The 24,296-nt window shown below is 30.9% G+C and overlaps 1 long non-coding RNA gene across 1 annotated transcript; it reads left to right on the forward strand.

Moving 5' to 3' along the window:
- Positions 1–13,692: 13,692 nt before the first annotated feature.
- On the forward strand, positions 13,693–23,532 carry LOC129981638 (uncharacterized). The gene is made up of 4 exons (XR_008785333.1): positions 13,693–13,829; positions 17,885–18,050; positions 20,660–20,784; positions 21,875–23,532. It is a non-coding gene; the product is annotated as an uncharacterized LOC129981638 (long non-coding RNA).
- Positions 23,533–24,296: the final 764 nt, after the last annotated feature.

A 24,296-nucleotide genomic window follows, 5' to 3' on the forward strand; every position in this document is an offset into this window, starting at 1 on the left:
GAAAAATTATTCTCGCCATGATGCCCAGTTATAATGTACACTGACATTTTTAAGGCATAAATGCATAATGAGAAGTTTTTTCGAGTACTTCTTAGCAGATTCTTTACTTCATAATGAGAAATTATGGAGTTCTATCCTAGTCTCCAAACACAGATACGCAGTATAATACTAAAAATAAGTGAATTCTCATGTGACTTGCAAGGAGAAACCATATCAAAGATTACATAAAACGCCTGAACTTTTGTATTAATAATTCATGTGAATTTGTATGACACAGTGTGAATTTCTGCTGCAAGAACAGAAAACAGCCGAGAGCTCATAAATATATTCTCGTGAAAAGACAAATTATTTTCTCGCGTATGCATGATATCTTCTTTACACTCTCTTTTCTATAATAGAATAAATTACAGTAATAATTCCCATCGACAATAAGTAGGCATAAATAAAGTCACACCTTATTTTTAGAACTGTTGGAGGTAGGCCTTAATAACTTCATATATTCCATTTACAATTCATTTTTATGTGAAATAGACCTTAATAACTTCTAAAATTTCATATAGATGTTTTCGCTTGTATTTTATTAATTCTACTGATAGCTTTTGTATTAAATTACTTCAGCTGCGATTACTATATTGGATAGCATTTATAGTCAGATATACTGTCAAATTACTACAGCAGACGCACAAAGGCTTTTTTTCATTACTATTACAATCAGATAAATAATCAAATGAATATTTTTATACCGTTGCTGCGAAGTTATATATAACCTTATATTATATATAATAATAACAGTTATATATAACAATTAAAATGCTTAATTCAAATATTAAACGATAAGTCAAATAATGTCTGCATTTCCAAAATTTACAGTTGTGCTTCGTACCTGGATAATAACAATCTATAATTTGAAAACCTTTGATAATTTCTAGGTTTGCATCTGTTATCTGGACATAAAAAAAACATGCATTTGTGTTAATAATTGACTATAGATATATTTTAAGCATTATATATATTTTGGAATACTCTGTATATGTACCGAGAATTTCACTACGACAATCAGGAGATTCAATAGAATAAAAGGAATTAAGGGCTCAAAGTCAAATAGGAATCATATCGTAAGAGGAGTTTCGTTAGAAAATTAGAGTTACTAATTGAGGACTAGCGTGCATTCTTTAAACATTCCTAGTTACAAAAATAATGGGAATCTGGTGGAAAACCACAATGCTAAGAATAGAAATGATTGCAGGGCAAGTTCAAGATCTTGACACCTAAAATTTTTATTAAATGTGTAGATATTTTAAAGAAAAATTCTATTTGTGATGTATAAGATTTGGAAAAATTCATTGTACTGTTGAAATAGAATGAAGAATAATATTAAAAATAAATTTTAAAAAGAAGGAAAATATACAAAAGGCTTACTCGTTTTAGAGACTCGAACCGAGGACAAGCAAAAAGAACAAAACCATCGATTGTTTTATCCACCACACCACACATCTCTCCACCGCCGGTGAGATCAAAGATTCTTAATATGTTTAACAATTCCTAGTTTCAAAAATAATAGGTATCTAGTCAAAAAGCGCAAGGCTAAGAATAGAAATGTTTTCTGTGCATCTGCAAGATCTTGGCACCTAAAATGTTAATGAAATGTATAGATATTATGAAGAAAAATATTATTTTTGATGTATAAAATATTATTTTTGATGTATAAAATATTATTTTTGATGTATAAAATATTATTTTTGATGTATAAGAACTGGAAAATTTAGAGTAACCGTTAAAATGGTATGTAGAATAATATTATCAAAAAAAAAAAAAAATGGAACCATTCCTCGGTTTACAGACGCGATTCGAAGACCAGCAAAAAGCAGAGGAATGCTCAGTCATTCTATCCACCAGGCCACACATCGCTGAGCCACCGGTGGGATATAAGATTCTTAATATATTGTTACGAATCTGTAATACTGCTTCCCAGCATAGTTGGTTCCACAATCGGAAAGAATGTTTTACAGTCATCGGTATTGGACGGAGTCCGGTGTCGCGTCGGAGGTTCCCGGAGCTTTGCGACAAATTTGGCGACCATTTAGAGACGAATTTGGCGAATTTGGCGCCAAAATAGATTATACCCGAAACATCGAGAATTTTCCAGGCCCGTCCAGTAGGAACCAAGATACTCCTCGAACGTTCCTGATTGGTTGAGAGGCTTCTAAGCCCCGCCTCCTGGGGACTTATAAAAGGAGGAGGCCGCAGCTGCTAGGGGAGAGTAGTCGGAATCGAGAGTAAAGAACTGGCCTTCCAGAGGTAAGTGGAGCAGCGATTAAGTGAGGCTAGTGCTGAACTAAGCTGTGTGCTACTGTCTGCAGTAGAGTTTATTGTATGCTGCTGTTCATGCTGTTTTGTATGCTGCACGTCTCGGCTGAAGATAATCGTCTTCTGTGCTGCATATAGTTGTCGTCTTTGTGCTGTCCTGTGTATCTTCGTGTAAATAAACGTCGTTGTTTTTATTTTTTACTGTCGCCTGGTGATTGAGCGTGCTTCACACCATATAACCCGCACTATCCAAACGAACCCCAGAAATTTCGTAACAATATTTAAGGAACTTTTCAAGAAATCGATGGAAGTTATATGATCTTACTGTATGCCCTTCGAACTCATCATTATTCTGTACTTAAGGATATAATTTCTTTTACTTATATGATATAGTAGAGTAAATACTTTTACTCATAGGTTAATGGAAGAATAAAATGGGAAAAAAATTGTTTCAAAAAACATATTTTTCCGTATCTAAAATTTATAATATAATATTACACATGTAAACTCCTCAGTAATGCTACGTACTGCGAGATTAACATGGCTGGAATTGTGGAAAGTGTAACTCTTGAGAATATAGCAAGAAATATTCATTTTTATCTTATGCTATTTTTTATCATTATTTCTATACAAGTAACAGCATATTGGTAAAATGTGATAAATTATAAAGATTTGGATTATTTTTTAATATTAAAAAGTATCCAGAGCGATGGAGCGGGAAAAGAAGAATAAGAATGGTGTAATTGAAAATGAATATCCAAAATGTAGAATCTAGATAAACTTATGGCGGATTTGCGAATAAAATAAATAAATAAATAAACATATGAAGCCTTTAGAAATGAAGAAATAGTCTTAGAAATAAAACATTTTACTAAACCTTTAAATAATAAAAATTATTTTGTTAGAAATCTGATTTTGTATTAATTATTCAAATTCATCCATCACATGCGAAGCCAATATCTTAATATTCAATGAATTTATTTAATATTTGGTCATGTTTCTATATAAAAACGACGATGACTCCTCCGGTTTCTCAAACAATTAGTTTTGGCTATCTCATCCTTTAGTTTTTAAATTATAAAAAAAAGTAACTTTCAAATGCATTTTCCTCTCTATCAGCTCATTTTTTAATGAAATGTTAATAAAGTTAGTTAATCGGTTAAAATGACCTTTTCAAATATTTAAGCTAAAATAAGCGATGCTGAGAAGTAAATAAAGTATTTTTATTTTTCACAGATTAAGCGTTTTGCTCCCGCTTTAACCATTAGACAAATCAGATTGCTAATTGCTATCATGAGGAATACTTTCGATTATAAATTATGCTTCATTAATAATGACACTTCTTTAACTGCTGCTGGAACAGTGTCAAATGATTATTTAATCCCATCAGAAGCGGAAAGGGGAGGAAAAGAGGAGACCTAATCGCTTGGGGGGGGGAGCTTCAGTGACATGTGTTCGTTATGGAATCGAGCAGCTTTAATAATTCATCACGTATTGTAAAAGTTCGGAGTTGTATTGGAGAGGGGGGGGGGAGGATACATAAAAAAGTAAATGTCATTTACTACCCGAATTTGCCGTATGATCATTATATTCGTAATTAATTGTCACAGCTTAAAATCATTGATAATGCGGGTAATTACGTAAATTCCGACATATTTAAAGCTTGAAAAAAATGATGTTGAAAAAAGTGGATATTAGTTACGATGATGGGGGTTTTGATTAGCTTTCTTCCCTAAATCAGTAATTTTCGAAATCTTTTAAGGCTCCAATTTATATTTGATTCATTTCATGTGAAATGATTCTTTTTTTTTATCACCACAAGATTTTTCGTAAACATCGATATGAATTTTAATTGTTAACATATATTTTTTGTAATATTTATCTTATTATTAATTAGAGAATCTTAGTTTTTATTAATATTATTATTACTGTTGATATGATTACGTTAAGTTATTTATATGTTTTCAATGAAATCTATACGCGATACGTTGACTTGAATAGAATAATAAATTTTAATACACGAGATGGTGACGCTAGAGCACCTGCAAGACATTGTCCAGCATTTCTTATATATATATATATATATATATATATATATATATATATATATATATATATATATATATATATATATATATATATATATATATATATATGCCATCAAAAACATAACTTGTAAAAAAAGCCAAGTCTCGCAACTCTATCGTAAAAAGTTGTGAGATCCATGTAATTCCAAGTCGGTCAATTTATTCAGTGCCTACTTAAGGGTCCTTCTGTCTTAAGTCATTACGTAATGAGCTAACCTGACAGCATCTTATAGTGACCATATCAATATTAAAAATCTTTTATGGTTTAAATAAATAGATTGACTTGGCTATCGCATGAAAACACAATGTATCTTTACATTAAATTAGATTACATTAACATATTATATTAAATTAAATTGTTTAGTGCGATTGCCAAGTCAATCTATTTATTTAAACCATAAAAGATTTTTAGTACATGGTCACTATAAGATGTTGTTAGGCTGGCTAATTATGTAATAACTTACGACAGAAGGACCCTTAATAGGCACTGAATAAATTGACAGACTTGGAATTACATGGACTCACAACTTTTTACGATAGAGTTGCGAGACTTGGTTTTTTTTACAAGTTATGTTTTTGATGGCATATCCTTTCTTTTTGTAGATAATCCTTTTTTTAGTTTTGTATGCATACTTCCTCTTTTTCTTTTCTGGTACTACTTCTTGAGCTTCAGCTACAGTTTTTCTCAAAGCCCACACCCTGTCTCTATGGGTTTTTCTAGTAAGCTTTGATGTTACAATTTTTCACAAGTCTGGACGGTAAATGCTTCTTAATCTATTGTATTCACAAATTAGGGATTCCTGCACTTTAATATTTCCAAAGTCGACATTAATTAGATATAAGCCCTCCAGACTTGTAACTCTCGAAAGTGCCATGTAAGCGTGACCGGATGTGAATACTGCGGAACCGATATCCATCAGTGCATAATTTAGACCTAGGCCCTGACTTTTGTGTATAGTTATAGTATAGGCTATACATATCATACTTTGAAGATCAGTTTGCTTTTCTTCTACCAGATTGATTCTCTAAAAACACCCATTGCGTTTGCAGCTTCCACAGCTTCAAATTGAATTATTTCAAATTAGATATTGTTACAAACCTGTAATTTTGCTTCCCTGTGCGAATAGTGTCATCATACAGAAGACCGTTTTACAGTAATCTGTATTGGATGCTGTCGGATGCAGAGCAAGTGATCCCAGAGCTTGACGATAAATTTGATGACCATTTGGCGACGAATTTGCCGACAAAATGGATAATGCTCGAAACTTAGAAATTTATCGATCCGTCCATTATTACACGTAGATTTTAATTTTTCCTTGATTTATACACTAAACACTAATTGTATTCTAAATTTGAAGCTTCTATGTCTGCTAGAAGTGCCTTAGAGTTTTGATGATCGGGCAGACAGTCAGTCAATCAGTAAGTGACAAGTGACAAAATTCACAAACTTTGACTAGTTAAATTAATGGTTCAAATTTAATGAAAATTGAAATATACCGTGTTTGTATAATGACTGCTTGGTTACTGAAAATTCAGGCTTCTAGTTTTGTATATAACAAAGTTATAGGGAGTCGAAAATGGCCTGGAATGCTTCGAGAAAAGGATGGTACGGCCATCCCGCTTGTTTTTGCTCGACTTCGCGGGGGCACTGCCGTGCCCCATATATATATATATATATATATATATATATATATATATATATATATATATATATATATATATATATATATATATATATATATATATATATATATATATATATATATATATATATATATATATATATATATATATATATATATATAAGCGTTTTGGTTTCTGGCATTTTCATTAATATATACTATCTATTTTTTAATGTAGTCTGCTCCCTTGAAATAAAAGAAACATGATGAAAGGTAACTATGATTACAATTTATGAGTGTGTAACTATAATCTATGAGCTTCAATATTATAGAAATATTATCACATTATTTCACGCTAAAGCCACCTTCCATCTTTCGATAACTTCCCAAGAATTCCTAAACAATTTTAGTAATTATTGTCAATAAAAAAATACTAATTCAAGTAAAATATTAAATTCTCATTACTGCTGCATCTGAAGAAAAAGAAAATTTAAGACTTTTAAAACGATATAGTATCTTACGAATGCCATAAGAGGATTTAAGGTGAGTAGTAAAAGAATTAGGCGATATTGGGAAGAGTACCGATATTTAACAAAATTTAAAAAATATTAAGGAAAGTGATATGAAAAAAACATCATTTAGAATACTTTCAAACTTGTAAAAATTGGGAAAATTGAAGAGAAAATAACTTTGAGCAAATGTGAACCTTAAAATCATGAACTCCAAGTGAAGCAACAGAAACCAAAAGAAATCGGAAGCGAAAAAAAATTAGAAAATTAGTCGAATTAGTCGAATTTTGAACTTTTAAATTACTATAAAAAATCTAATGAAAAATACAAAGCCTTTCGCTTTTTATATTTCGACAACAGCAGAGACTTGCTTTATATGCTGTGACAAAGAAATCTTCAACTTCATTCCGTACCCAAGGGAGATGAACTCCAAGATAATGGTAAAATAAAACGATAATAAAAATTCCAACCAATTCTTCAAAAATGCTTAAGTAATTTCGAATATTGTTTAAATTACGAAAAGAGCCTTTGATTTAGTATTTAGTATTGTACTTTGATTTAGTATTTAATTTAATAATATCTGGCAAATTAAATGAAACACTAAATAAAGAAATTGTAATCCATATTAAAAGCAGATAGAGATAGAAAAGTGGCCTTGGCTGAATGAAATGGCGAAGAATTTCGCATTTATTACATTTTTAGAAGTGAACCTCACAAAAATACATTTGTTTCATACAATTATTCAGTATTACTTTGAAAAACGGAAAATATAAATGGAAATATAAATAAAAAAAAATAACACTCAGGACACTTTCTAAAAACGATATTGAGCGCAATATGAATTTACAAAATTCATAACTCTAGAATATAACTCAAAATTCATAACTCTATTGTATACAATAATACATAAAAAGGATTAAATATAATAAAGAAACAAGTCCTACCATTAATAAAAAATCAGATTTAAAAGTTTTTATAGAGTTTTTTTATATTCAATAAATCTTTTTTTCTTTAATGTATCAATGCTTTGAATGAAAAATAAAAGCAAAGAGCAAATATTCATAAAGAATTGATGGTCGATAAACTTCATTCGCAAACCCTTCCCTTTAATGTATGTCAATGTTTTGAATGAAAATCAACCAACTAATACTCTAGTGTACTCTGGGGATAAAATACCAGAAATAAATTCATCATTAATTGAAATAAAAAAAAGCAACTTGAAAGAGAAATAATGTTTTATTCATGTTTTGAAGGAAAACAAATATTGTGAAAGTTGAGACGGTCATATATAACAGTTCATCTAAATAAGAAAAATGTTGCTACTGTGGTTTCGAATACGTAGAGCATCGTGGATTTTATCACCGAGTGTTTATTGCCAATTACAGAAAGTAAATAATGAGAAGGAAATAAATCGTTGTTGTTTCCAAAAACCAAAAACGATTTCCATACTGAATCATCTTTTAAAGACTATTTTTATTCCATGCATGGTATAGTTAGTGACGGGGTATTGATTATTAATGATTAATCACATCCTTAATGATTCAAATATTATAAACAGTACTACCATTATTGATTATTAATTATAAACTCATAAAGCTATGAATACAAATTTGCAAATGAGAATTGTTCTCCAAGATGGCTTTTCTTTTTGTCAAAGAACTGGATGATTATCTTTTTTAAAGAAACAGAAAGGAAATAAACAAATGAATGACTGATTAATCAAAGGCATCATTATATATAGTTGTTCTGATTATCTATAGTTTTTCCATTAACGTTATATAATTAGAAACATGAATTATAAACATAGGGACACATCAGAAAACATAGGATCGCAGGTAACATTTTTCAGTGAAGATCGCAAATCGGGTGGAATTTGCACTCTGAATGCTTGATTTCACACAGGAAGATGCACACTTTTTTGCTACAGTTTTATTCTCAGATGAAGCCTTCTCTACTCGAAAAAGTGTCATCAACATGCACAATGTGTGTGTGGTCATTCGAGAATCCTCACATCACTCTCTTGTCGAACGTACAACACAAATGTCATATTAACATCTGGGCAGGGTCATTTACTGGAATGGTATCTTCTGCCCAAACACCTCAGCGGCACAAAATACTTTGTTTTCTTCCAGCACTTCCGTCCGGATTTACTGCATGGAACACCGACAACTGTGCGCCAAAACATTTTGCCAATGCATGATGGAGTACCTGCACATTTTAATTTCATTCGTGAAATCTGACATGTTGTTTGAGAATTAAGTTTATCGACCATCAATTCTACAATGCTCATTAATGAATATTTGCTCGCTGCTTTTATTTTTCTCGAACGCATGAAAAATGCACATACGAGAGGCCTTCTCCTCGATTACCTTGTTCCTAATCCTCCCATTCATAAGGCCATTCTCTTTGCCAATCTCATTGTCTTTTCGACGTCTGTTTTTGCTATTTTCATTAGGAAACGTTATACACACACACAAATATATATATATATATATATATATATATATATATATATATATATATATATATATATATATAGGCATTTTCATAAATACAAACTATCTGTCTTTTTAATGAGTCAATTCCCTAGAAATAAAATAAAAATGATAAAAAGTAACAATATAAAGACAATGGTGCACTGGGTTTCATTGTCTCATTTTAACTGTTTTTGACTTTTTGTTTCAGTTTTTGACTCGCATCTTAATAATGCATAGATATAAAAATATCCTATCAATTATATATATATATATATATTATTAACATTACAAACTATTACAAATTACAATCACAAAGCATTAATAAATTAATAAATTGCGGTATGAGAAGTAATCATTAAATCGAAAAGACTCGACTAATCCAAGGACCAATTCATATGCTACAAAGTGAATATTATCATTAATTATCCCAAGAAGCGATGCAATGGCACAACAATTAGAAACATTCATCAATTCTTCCTAGACCCAGTGGTCAAGGAGGAAGAGACAGCAAATTAGGCTGCTGAAACAGTTGACTAATTAAATAATCGGAGGCTGTGGTTGCTTCCTTAATATTTGTAACTTCGAAAGACCAGTATCGGGCAGCTGTCGATATTTTCGGTGTAAGGAAGCATCCTCACAGTCGCTTGACGCTTTTCCGAAATATTTAATAAATATCACATTTTCCACTTACTGCAGCAACAGTCCGCGTGCACTAATGGAGAATGTTGAATAAAAATGGTTTTTGTTACTTTAGAGAAATTTGCAGCATTTTGTTCATACTTTATTACTAAAACATATTACAGAGTATATCAAAATAGGACAATGTTTAATTAATAATACATGTAAAGAAATTGTTGAACTTACAAAGAACCATACTTTCAAAATGAGAAAGAGAAAGTTATACCGTTAATAAGCTTACATAAGAATTATATGATTGATTTTATACAGTCTTATTTATTAGAATAATGTAAAATTTTATGTCTTTTCTCTGGCTGTATCTTCTCGACTTCTCTTTTCATCTCTTACCAGAGCTTATTTCTGCTTGTGTAAATATGACGGCGATGGTTCGAATGTATTCACAATTTATCCAAATATTGTATTTTGTATATGTCAACATTCGCCAAGCAATAATGGCATTTTTTTTAATTTGATCTTTCATTGCAACATACTTTATGTTAATGTCAATGTGATTGATTATCATTAATAATAAATGGTAAAGATGATTAAAGGATATATCATATTAACTTTATATATGCTGTTCATTTTATAGAAGGATACTCTCCCTTTTTAAAATTGGGATAAGGGATTTAATAGTAGGCTCTGCATATAAAAATTTAAAGGAGACTAAATTATGGTTCATTATTTCGACGGGACATCTGGGATTGTTGGACAGCATCTAAATCTTAAAAAGAAAAACACCTTGCATCCCTTTCGCATTTTGAGAAATAATTTGGCTTATGAACATCGTAAGAAATGGAAAGTGAGATAGGAATTCAGAAAGTGAAATATTAGTTATAGTATAGCATTTCTTTTAGAGGCAGAAATATGACAAATATTTCATAGTATTTTTCAAAAAAAAAAAAAAAAAAAGAAGAAAAAACGTAGATTTGAAAGTGTAAAAAGGGAGTTATATAATTAGTTCTTTTACATTGAAGCAAACGAAAAGTATTCGATAGATTAATATGCATTAAAATTTTAATGAAATGTAAATTTACAATTCCACATCAAAACATTTGCATGATTGTAGTGAATGCCTATCATAAATCATATATGAATATGTAAACTTCAGGCTCCGTCGAGGCTGTGTGTGACGAAATTGTCGCCCATCATCCGGGTATTGATACGCGATGCTTCTAAAAGTAATTCTCTCCTTTTTCTTTAGAACGCTCGTGCATTCATCTCGATGGAGCTTGTAATCTAAATCAATTGTTTAATTTCTTAAGTTTAAAAGTAAATAAAATTATTTTTCTAACATTTCGTAATAATTGGAGTAAACCACAACTACACGCAACCCTAATTACGACATGATAAACATTTCACAGGGCTTAAGAAGCATGATAAATACAATGAAAAATAGGTCCTAGTATCAAAAAACCTTTGGAATATTTAAAGGGAGAATTAAAAAGACTTGTGGTCTAAGCCAATACAGACTTACATGTTAAAATCCATGAAATTTTGTCCTTACACTTTCGATTTCAATAAAAATAAACACACTAATTTTATTTGATATTTTCTTGACTTTTATTTAGTTTACTTAAAAAGATAATCCTAGAACACCCCCTTGATTTTATGCTTTGTTTGAAAAATAAAGTTTCTAAAAATTTCCAGGATATAAGTTATTTGATTGATAATTGAAAATGAATATGTTAAGAATATATATATTTGAGTCAAGCATATTTTCTTGGCTTAATGTAATGGAAAATTTTTGCGGTAATGAAGCATGTTTCATCGGAATGATATTTTAATATGATGTTGTTGTTTCTTATGGAACTTGCTACGTACAAGCCCGCTGTTACGGAGACAACGATTTTAAGCCTGAGAGGGAGCGTCTCTTGTTTTTATAGTAGCGCCAACTAGGACCAAGAGTATGACTTTGCTATTCACGCATCACTCATTCGCATGCACAACCCTTTTTTACAGGAGGGCACAATCACACATCTCACAGACAGAACAACGGAAGAACAACCAAAGGCCCAAACCGGGACTCGAACCCGGTACGCCCAGATATTTTAATATGATGAATTAGTAATTATAATAATACATTTTTATTCTTGTAATAAAATTCAAAATAGTATCGTTATTTCACCGTATTTTACATTAGCATATTTTTTATTGCTATTACAATGATATTTAACAAAAACTTTCTTTTGGTAATAACTTTAAAGTAGAATTTTCATTTTCGGATTTAGTTTCGCTTTTTCTACATGAGAATATTTTTTGAATGGCAGTTTTGCCATAAATCGCGTAATATAACAATCGTCACGCAGAAAATGTAACAGTTTATGCAATCCGACTTTTTTTTCTGACTCTTAAGAAATAATCGCATGTCTCGAAAAGGCATCAAAAGTCAAACTATTTCTATAAGCTTAACATTTACAGAAAATCTCAGTATCATTTAATTGATTTCGCCAGTGCATTCAATCTCGGATTGTTCCATGGAAATTAATAAACTGTTGACTTTAAACTAAACTTCGGGGTGAAAATGAAAAATACCAATTTATTATGTGAAAGAATTTTGGAAATATTTTTTGATATTTTTAGCTTTTGAAAATTCTAGCCACTTCGAATTGATGACATATAATTCTGCGAGACTTTTACCTCTCGAGATATATGTAATTAGTGTTACAAACAAGGGTGGATTCCGATTCTTAGACGTCATCATGAACGGACGAGTATCATGGGAAACTTCTGAAAGCATTGCACATTACTTTACATTCCAAATTGCCAGTAATTAAGTTTAAAAAAATTAAATTTCAAATACTTTTAATTATTATAATTTTACTAATTATTATATTAATTTTGAATTAGTTTGCTAATTGTTTATTATATTTAAAACGCTTTGAAATTAGTAATTTTATTTTCTGTTATAAATACGTATACAGTGATATCGAAGGAAGTTATGGGTTCATTAAATGAAAGAAGACGGAATTGGCTCTTTCTTATCAAAACTACTTTGTATTTAGTTGTTATTTTTTTAATTATTCAACCTAATAAACATAGTTAATAAGAAAATGAATATTAAGATATTATGCTTTACAAATGATACAAACTAAAAAAAAAAAAAAATGTAATTTTGAATTCGGATTTGGTTGCGCTGGTCACACCTACTGTTTTATGTCTTGCTCCCGTTACTTCTAATAATCATAAAAATATCGTTATCATCATGGCAATGTCTTTCATTTTTTAAAATAAAATTTGGAATCCTTTTTTTCATAAAATTTTTATTATATATTACACGATTCTCTAAGCTCTCAATAATTTTCATTCCTTTAACAGGAATTGTTAAATGAAGTTATTACTTTGAGTAAGATACAATTATTTTAAATTTTATTTATGGTATAAAAAGGAATATGAAAGAATGAAGATAATTATTAATTCTCAATGAAAAAAAAACATAGATGATGCGAGATGGGATTATAACAAAAAACACATCTTTTAGTTTAATAATTATATTGAATTAATTTTGTAGTTAAGGAAAATGCTCTTCAGAAAACTTTATACAAATCTGAAACAAAATCGACATCTACTTATTTTCTCGGAGCTTAATTTTGCTGTGTCAGATCAATGCCTTATTTTGATCTAAGGATGAACTTCGTAAATTTGAACGGTGATCAGATGATAAAAATAATTGTAAAAAAGATATAGAATTCTCCAGATATCTGCGCATTTAAAGATGTCTGATTCCCGATACAATATTTAATATGAATCAAGTTCTATTCAAGGACCGAATCTGTTAAATCAGGTTTCGAATCCGAAAAAACTGAATCCAAACTCTACCAACAAGCCAATGTGGCTCTTCGTGTTTCTGACTATTTATCGCAAGTAACAAAAAAGCAAATCGATTTATGTAAATGAACTTCAAATGAGTAAACTGATGGTATTTTGATTGGCTATGCGATATTCAAGCTTCTATAAAAGAATCTGATGTAAAATTTAATTGCTTTTTCGGCTTTGTTTTTATTTACGAAAACTTTTCTGTTTATTTGAAGGAGTTTGAAACGGAGCTTGAAGTTGCTTGTTTTAATGAAAATGGTATTTGTTGGGTCAACTTGTCTCCTTTTTTTCGTATTAGTCATGGATGTCAACAAGTCTGCTTCTCGTCAAGTGGTAAGTTTAAAATGGCTTTTAGATTTACGTCTGTAATAAAGTACCCGAGTTATAAAGATTCTGAAATTCGATATTGTGATGATAGTTTACTTCGTTACTAGTCACTATAATATCTATACATCAAATGAATTTTCGTTCTCTTAATTGTAAATCGGCCTCTTTTAATTTCACGTAAAATCTTAATGTTCCGAAAAATTAGTTTGTTTTTCGTTTTGAAACACTAGGTAATCTCGTAATTTGTAATATCTATATAATTTCGGTGCTGAACTGAAACTTGAAGGCTATATTCAAAACTAAAATTGGAGTACCTTAATTGCGCATCTTTCGAAATCCATAAGCAATAAGCATATACATTGATAATCTTCTGGATTATCTAAGAGGGCTTTGGGATATGGAAAGTCTTTGAATAAGTCTTCCTAAACCAGCAGAAGTAGCATTCTTAAAATTCTTCATACTGCTTAGTAAAGGTCTTATTCTTGTGTATCAATACTACGGAATATAAACAGTGAACGTCTCTGAATTGTATATTCAGAATCCTGTATACGAGAATTTTGTGCTTAATCTAGTATCTGCTATTAAAAACTGGTATTTATCATCCTGGAACTTTCTCATCTATTACTCCCTCATAAAGACCCCCCCCCCCAATCCTCCAATAATTGCAGACCACACACAGGCCGTGAACTCGGGGTTCTACATATGAGCGATTTTTGCTTCGTGATATATAGAAAGAACCGAATATGCATTTTAGAAATTTTTGTTTGTCGATTGATTGAAGTTTAAATTTTAATAAGACGCCAAATTTTACTTTTATAACGTTTTTAATGGTTCTAGCATGGCTGAGAATGTACAGATTAACAAGCAATCAACACGTCAACAGATGTTGCTCGAAATTTGAATAAGGATGTACTTTAGATTCTAAAACTGCGCATTAGATTTTATCCATTATTACTTGATTACTACTTTAAACTATCGTATTCATTTGTTCAGATGAACCCTCAGATCGCGCTATTCAAAATAAAATTGAATTGAAATCTTGGAATTTTATTTCAAATTCAGAGTTGCACAAAATTAAGATACCTTTATTATCAATTACCCTAAGTGTATGAAACTTCCAGAATAACTTCATTGTAAAGGTGTTCCATATAACTGCTTTCATAAAATTTCATATAAAGGAACTTCTCTCAAGGCGCATTTTTCATCTAACGATGAAAGTCAACCTTACACTAATATGGAGTAGCATTTTTCTCAAATTCTATGAAGAGTTCATAAGTCTTTCTAAGTCGCAAGATAATTTGTTTGGAAATCTATTGCCTAGGATGTCAAAGCATGTTGTCGAAGTAAAATTCGTATTAATTTTCCAATAACAATTGCTTAGATAAGAACGCTTTTATTGCGGATGCAATTTTTAAACATTCTTGTGGTTCTGAATCTGTTGCTAATATTAACTTTAATGATCATGCAAAATTACGAGATTGAAAGAAAATAATTACTAGAAATTTCGTAAATTTGTTGATTTCGATTGCCTGCGGAGAGAAATTAAATCTTGCGAAAGGAATTAACTTAAAGGACTTGCAAATGTATTTCTTTGCATATCAACGTTTTGAGACTCGAGGCTGACTTCATAGCAGTTTAACTTCCGATATTTAGTATTTTATTGTGGCAGAATACCTTACAATATTTCTAAAAGTAAAAATCGGCAAGTCTTCAGCCGAGAGACCATTTCACTACTTGCATTTCCTACTTCATCGCTTATAGAAACCGCGGAGTGAATTCGGAAATACGAATTAAATAAGAGCACACTAAACTGGAAGGTATAATACGAAGCGGTTTTTCTTCTAGCTTCACAGAATGGTGTGCTTAAACGAAAGGAGTAAGATTATTTTCGGAATCCTAATTTGAAAATTTTGACATTTGCTTTCAAAGCAACATTTTGAAAGCAACTCGTTGAAAATACGAAGGTATAACTTATTCGGATTTTGATTTGTAGAATTCTTTTAACATAACATCCCAGGAGAAATTCTAAGACAAAATTATTATAATAGGGTTATAGTTCACTTTAAAAGCTGAAGAAAGTTATAACATGCTCAAAGATGGGGTATGTAATACAATAGATGCAACGTTCCAATTAAAGAGGGGTGGGGTGGTGCTTTCACATAAATTTGAAGACAACTATCAAATTATCATTATAAAAGTAATTTCATGTTAAGTGTTGATTTATTTGGTATTCGAAAACTGCCGAATATTTAAATTAAATTTATTTCATTCTTTGCTATATAGTAAACACTAAAGACTCATTTTATTGTGCATTGCCTAGTGCTGTAATTTGATCTGTCAAAGTAATCTTAAATATTTCACTTTAAATTTCCTATTAAAAATTGCAGTAAAATATTTATCAAACCAATTAATGTAATGCGGAAATTTGAGTGCCACCGATACAGATAAAAGAAATTGGACTCTTTTGGATTCGTGCATTTAACATTGCTTGGCTGTGTAAGCAAGACAAGTGAAACTGTTTGCTAGATTACCAGATCGGATGCCTTCGAATTCTATAAATCAGTTTCGCAAATCTTAACACTTAATTAGTGCTCAAATCATTTTCATTCCACAAAGACTGGAATTAGAATCCAACTTATTCAACGTCATGGTGCCCAGATGCAATTCTATTTTGAATATCAAACGTATTTTATGCGAATTGCGAAACTTTTGTATTAAGCTATGCAAATTAAAAGTGCAAACAGTTGATTTTCTATTGATATCCACACGCAAGAGCCTTGTCGATTTTAAGTATTTAAATAACTGAAATTCGATGCTTGATAACGAATGGCTTCGAGCATTCCAGTAGTACATGTTTGGAGATTCGTCAATAAGGAACTAGAGTTCTTGAGTTAAAATAGTTTCTGGTATACAAAAAGTAAACTTAACTAAAATTCATTTTTTGTCTCTGGACGAGGAATTATATAGATCATTAAATCATATGCAAGATCTTAGACTTAAAGTGCTTCACTTGTAAATCCAGATCGTACGAAATGAATCCGTCGATTTTTCGGAATTACCTGGGGTGAATCAGATTTTCAACTGGAGTTTGTGTCCCATGTATTTCGGATGATAGAAATTCCTTCGAAGTGGAAATTAAAGGCTGTCAAGATAAAAGCTTTAAAGTATACATCGTTTTGATATTTTATAAACGATTAGATTTATATGAAATATCGGTTTATATTTTTGGTGAAATAACAAGTGTTTTAAATCGTGAGAAATAAACCAGCCCTTGGTCAATGCATAAATACCAAATTTTCAAAATGCAAAATTTGACGGAAAGCCGTTAATCTGCTATAAAGATGCAAGCTTTTAACGCTTCTGTACTTGCGAAGATTGTAATCTTAATCACGGGCATAGAAAAGTGAATTAAAATCATCGTTAAAATCCCATATACGATAATTTTGATTACCTTATAAACAATTTTGCGAATCAAGGCGTACTTAGATACATTTACAAATTCTTTCAACTTCTGCATTACAAAGCCTCTGATGTTAACTTAAAATCTATAGCTTTACTAAAAAGAATTTTAAATCCTGCGTTACCCTAAAAATTCAATCGCAGAAAAAAGAATTAACTATATCTACTTTAAAAGATTAATAATTTTTAATTATTGACTATAAAAACTGAGGCCTAATATTGAATAGAAAGCCAAATGTGAACAAAAATAAACGGTACTTTTAGGTCTGTCTAGTTTACTTGGGTCATCCAAATGGTTTTAAATACTCCATTTACACTTCATCGGGTAAAGACTGTAGATTTAGTTTACAAGCTGTCGGAAGTAACTCGTTTTCTCAAAGCTCTTTCAAAGTAAACTCTAAAACTTCCCTCACTTTATTTTAATGAAAGGCAGTATCTCCTGTTTTAGTAACGTCTTCTCGTGCTTCGTATACCGGCGTTACTGAGAAATAAAATTTCGAAAATGCCTGTTTGAAGACTTAATGCAAACAACTCTTGACATAATTTTCTGAACACTATTTGAAAATCTGAAGTTGTAACATAATCTGTATTTTTCTTTCCAGATTTCCTTTCGTCATTTATTTCATCTGGGAGGCCAAAATGCAATTGATCTGCAGTGCAGTCTAAACTCGGAAAATTCATCCAATATCGTGTTCAGATATGGAGGACATGCATTACAGTAGATGCAATCGGTTCCTGTTGAAGGATGGCTTTTGCTGAAATTTAAAGGTAATTGAGTTTTATTAACAATATAATGTTAAATGGGATTTGCTTTTAATCTGCTGTTTTCGAATACTAAAGCAAACTTGAGAATTTATTTCATAATTAACGCATAGTGAGATATTTTATTGCCTTTGTCTAGTGTTGCAATTTGATCTCGAGGAGTAATCCCATATATTTCAAGGGCTATAAATATGAACCTCGATGTGTTCGAATTGAGTCTAGTAAAAAAAAATCCTAGGCAAACAAGTTACGCAAATTCTAGCCTTCTACTGGCACTCAAAGCAGTCCTTATCCCGTCAAAACTTGATATGACATTTTTAAAATGCTTCTTGCTTCACGCTTAGACCATTATACATTATTTGCAAATTTTAAATATTAAACGCATTTCATGCGAAATTTTTATTCTATATTAAATTTGGGAGTAAAAATGGGTATTCAACTAAAAGTAAATTTCAATTATAGGACATTTTCAATTAATGTGCAACTGAATTTCGTTATTTCATACCAATCTTTTTGTGTGCTCCAGTGGAATAAGTGTACAATATATATTTAATATTTGGACTGACTATAACTACGAAGCTAATCGTAAATTATTGAAGGAACTTAAATAAGGAATTTAGAGTTATGGAAATAGTTTTATCTAACCGTATGGTTAAATGAATGCAATGCTTTATTTCATTAATGAAGTTGATGGATATTATGGTGTAAAACGAATTTTTATCTTGATATATGGTTATGAAATCTAACCTATGTAGAAGTCTTAGAGATAAAATGAAAGAAAATATAAAATTCTAATACCACAAATAACATTGTATAAAAATCCCATTTCATTTTGCAAGAGTTGGTGCTTCGCTTCCGAGAGTGCATTTGAATGGAGCAAAGGGAATTTTACTGAGCAAAACGACAGTAAAGGGAAAGGAATGTTACAAGTCAAGATAAATTTAAGGACAAATGTATAGATATCTAGAAACGTATTGCGAGAATAGCGAAAATAACCAATTATATTTGTCATAGCATTGATGCATAATACTTGTTGATTTCAACGTCAGGTGTACTTGTACTTAAATAAATCAAATCTTAAAGTATTATGCTACTTAAGGCTAGACATCCTGCTATATGCAGTTTGGAGAATTAATCACTGGATATCAAGGCTATAAATACTTTATTTGTTAATGTTGAAAAGAAGTCCGAAAAGCAATTTGAAGGAAATGTAATTAGATTATATAACGTCACTTTCACATCGCACAAGCTTAAAAGCCCATATTGGATTAAGGTAGCCGACTACGTTCAAAGCAATATTTTTAAAAAAATCCAATATCCAATCCAAATCCAAAAAATCCAATTTTCAAAAATAATTTATGGTTTTTAGATGTATTGTCAATTATAAACACTATATACAAAAAATTATTTGGAAATATAATATATTTTGAGAAATAGGAAAATTTGTAGTAAATTTTAATGAAATTTAACCTAAACGGTTAACACTCTACACAAAATTGTAATGCAGCTATCCTATTTTTCTTTGTACACAAGTTATAGAATATAATGATGAATGAAATGAACCAAAATCTAAAACATTTTGATATGCAAAGAAATTATGGGTAAAAATGTATATATACATTTTTCCATAAATTTACAACTTAATTTTTCTAAAAACGCCTATAAATAAAGTGTTTCCCCAACAATAAAACTTTTAGTTCATTTCACTGCCCACAGTATTTAAAACACACGCTGAAATTTTTATGTAAATACATCCATTAGTTTTTGAGATCATGTTAACGGTGGAAAATTTTTATAAAAATTAAAGAAAATTGAAGTTAAAGAAATATTTTAGCTAAAAAATTGTTTAAAATTATCCTGGATGATAGATCAGGCTTTCCTCTTTCCAAAATAGTATTTTCTAGGAAAAGGAAGGTCTGAACTAAAAGAAATAATAAAAAAGGATTCGCCAATGTGGTCGAAAACCAGTGTTTTTAACGTAGTCGGACCCCTTAAACTATCCAGAATTAAATGAATAGCTAGCGATTTGTTTTGAGGTAGTTTTCTGCGTCATATTTTCCGAGATTTGTTTTATTCAGGATCAATTAGTTGAAATAAAACCAAGCAATTTGATGTCAGATTTATAACTCTTCCAGGATACAAAAAACATTATAGGATTGTAGCTTTCGCCATGCTAATTTCATTAACTCAAATTGAAAACATTAAACTAAAATGGGAAGTTTGAATTGAATCTTACGTCGGCATAATTCCTTTTACAATGGTTAGCTCTACATAATACAGTATAGCTAAGTGTTAACAATTGGATGATTTTATCGCCCCGTTTTTTTAGAATGAAATAACATCTGATCTACAAAACATTAAAATAGCTTGTATACATCCTCTTCAATAATATCTAGAAATCGGGGAAAATTTTAATTTTCACTTTTCTAGCATGTTAATTGTAGCCTTAATATGTAAACTCTTCCTATTGATATTTTTTAGTTGCTACTTCTGCATATGTTGAATTGTCAACGTGACTTGTATTCCTAATTATTTTATTTGTAAAATTTTGAAGAAACGCATTTCACTCGCAACTTAAGTATCTTTTGTTTATATTCTGCATGTTTATTTTACAGATACCTGCATAATCAAGTCCAACCGCAATCATGTGAAGTCTAGATTTAGCATGAAAAAATTACATGCTTGTAACGGAACTACTGCCGATTCTCTGCAATGGAAATCTACATATTCTACATGAATGGTAAGTTTGAGATGCATTACAACTCTGATGTAGAATCTCGCATTCTTTTCAGTTGATTAATCGTAGGCTTGAAATATACCATATAACTCAAAAGCAATACTAGTAGGGCCCTCTTTAATCCTAATCCACGAATAGGCTAGGAGATTGAAAGAAAAATGCCTTATGTATTGATGAATATGAGCGTGCAGACAGTCTTTGGCAAGCTACTTCTGTGCTAACTTGTTCTAATGAATTACAGAATAAAGCTCCAGGTGGCAAAGGAATAAACAAAATCTAGAGATTTGCATAAGTTGAGAAATCTTAATTAAATGCTGAAAGTATTGTCGGCATACTGACTTGAATTATTTTTAATGAATAGTGCCGTTCTTCTGTGAACATAATCTGCGTATAGTGATAATTATGCCAAACTTTATTCGAGCGAAAAAGGTCGCATTGCTTTTCTAAATTAAAGCGTGTTTTGCGATTTGGATTGCGTTTTGAGTACTTAAATTTATTGTCTTATGCATCTTATTCCTTTCAAATCTTGCCTCGTATAAAAAATGTAGCTACCAGCGCCGAAGTAGAGTAGAATCTTGAGAAAAATCAAGATTGGGAAGTAGTATATAGAATCAAATCAAATAACCTTAAAAGCATGAATTTTTAGCTCTTAATTTCATTAGCATCTCTAAATGCTAATCTTCTAATAACTTTACATTTCAAGCAAACTGTGAATTTCGTTTCTTTGAACTGCCGTTCTATATTGCCATTATCACAACCTTAAAATCCGAAAGGATTAGACGACAGCATTACATAAGTATACAACTGCAATAGCCTTTACAATTTTGAAGCGTACCTACAAATGACAAATATGAAAACCGGTTTCTCGCATCAAGCATATAAAACTTACAAAAATGAATTGATGCTTCAAATTATGAAGCAGATGCTTAATAGGCATTCAAATCGCCCCTGGCGTAATCAAGTCTCCAAGGTGGAGTGCCCTGTTAAAAATGGCAATCTTCATTCAGACCCGTCAAAACTCGTTTTTCTTCGCATTGATCCATAACGTTCATCAATATGAATGAAAGTATTTATTGGTAGCATTTTCTTCTAGGTACTGAAGCTTCATTTCAAGCTGTAGACATGCAAAAGATGAAATGGACCGAATTTGGAAGCCAGTATCTTGACATGATAGGAAGAGGGTGATGTTTGCATAACGTTTCCAAATGGACTGCCTTAGGCATTCATAAAGATGCCAGTATTTTTCTCATAATTCAAGCCTCCAACGTGATAATGTCTTAAAGACTGAAAGTATATTGGTAACATTTTGAGATATAGAATATTTTGTAAGGAAATCATTTTACTTATAACATGTTTCTACAAAATTTTGTTCTACTGGTTATAAATATTTTACTCATCATAGAAAATTTAAACGGAAAGATTTGTTTATAGCTTAGAACATCGTTTATGAATAATTAACTACCATTAAATTTATAAGTTATAGTAACATTTCTTCAAAACTGGCTTCTGACGAAACTTGACATTGGCGATAATTGTGCATTAAACCTCGTAAAAAGGGCTCCGCTGTCAGGCTCGCATCTCAAAGTTCGAATTCAGTCTTGTTTGCCATACTTCAAGTGTTAGTCATCAACTTCCATGTAATCAAATATCCAAATTGTCCATTAAAAATTCAGGGTGTAGTGCCAACATACTCTCATTTTGATTGGCAATATTTCAAATGCACATGGTAAGGATTAAATGTAGTGGCAAGAATTAAGAAATAACTTGGCTCCATGGCAAGTGTTTTCTGAATGACTCGATTTCAGAAAAGCCTCGAAAAGGTTTTCCATACTGTCTTAAACCGAGTTCTGTATTGGCTAATAAGAAATGTTGTAGTGTTTCATGTAGTCAATGTATGAATTCGCTAGAATACAGAACGAAACGTAAGAATTTATAAAAATATTAAGATATCCCTACTACAACTTACGATAGATATGTCGGCCTTTCTACCATCTAATTTCATTACAGGTATTGCATATTTTCACAAATCTCACCCTGATCTGGGCGAGTTCCTTTCCAAAACTCCGCATGTAAACTTAATGAATAATATTTTTTAGAAAACGAGTGTATAAACATTAGCCATGCGTTTTAGTGCAGTACCATACCTTACATCATTAAGTTTTTCCTGACTCGCATTTTTACGCTTTTAGGCATCTGGATTTTGCAGACATTCCATGTTTTAATCTTGTTATAAATTGATACAAATATTTTAATTTCATGAATGTTGCGCAATTTAGCCAAAGATGGTTTTTGTGCCATAAAACTCAAACTCGACTGTAACTCAAACTGCCATAAAACTCAAAACTAAAACTCAATCTTATTTCCTACTTAAATTTTAAAATGCAATTAAAGTTCTTAGTAGTATATTGCAGATTCAGGTTCTTCCTAGGCATTGTTAATCAGCATAGTGTGGAGGAAATCGATTTGATTGTGAGAATGCAACTTTTAATTTGATCTTAAAAATGGAAATGGCAAAACTTTCGTGCAAGATAGGAGAAAGTGCAAGCATTCTACGAAATGTTGATTGGAGGCACTTCTTAAATTTAACAAATTGAGCTACGAATTTAACTTGGTTAGATGACAAATCCTACTAAGGATATTTAATTCCTATATTATAAAGGTACATTTGATGTTCTGAAGCGCTTTTAAGTTTTTCAGATTTAAACTTTGTGATTTTTAATTTTAAAGCTATTAATTCGATGCGCAATACAACTCACCATGATATGCGAATGGTTAATATGTATCTCATAGAATTTCAATTACTCTCGTGTACGAAGATCAACATTTTTGGACATCTATTGGTTGTCTATTATCAAAATTGCAATTATTCAACTTAAATTATTGCTTTCCTGATAGTTATATTCCAATTAAACACCAATGTTAGATGTATGACTAGCAAGTCTTAATTGGTAAATTCAATACAACTATTTTTAGAGGGTGTTGGGAAATAGGAGAAACCCGTCAATTACCTGGCCGCTCCCTGCTGACTTTCCGTCTTGGGTCGTACGGGACCGGCGACCTTAGCGGAAAGTACCGGTCCCCAGGGATCAGTTAATTGACGTGCTGGTCGCGTGAATGGGTTGGTATAAGCAATTAAGGTATTCAAGAATATTACTGTTGCATGATTGGCTTGAGATTGCTGGTGTGTGTGGGGCGTGTGTGTAAAAAGCATGTGTGCACGATACTTTTAACATTGGTGGCACGTTTTAATAGTTAGTGTTGTAATTCTTATCAAAAGTGAGGACATATTTTTAACTGAAATTGCAGCCAATTATCAACAAAAACGTTGATCTTCGATATCAAGTGCGTTTTAGGTCTATCGTAATATAGCCAAATGCAGGCTTCTTTGTCTGTTACAGTAAGCGGTAAATTCTGATGAATCAACGAACAATATTGGTTAATTCTAGTAAATCAGCATATTTCGTGGAAATGCTAATTATTTTCAGAATGCTTGTACTTTTGGTTCGCTAACGTAA

Source organism: Argiope bruennichi, chromosome 8, assembly GCF_947563725.1.
Source record: "Argiope bruennichi chromosome 8, qqArgBrue1.1, whole genome shotgun sequence".
NCBI lineage: Eukaryota > Metazoa > Arthropoda > Arachnida > Araneae > Araneidae > Argiope > Argiope bruennichi.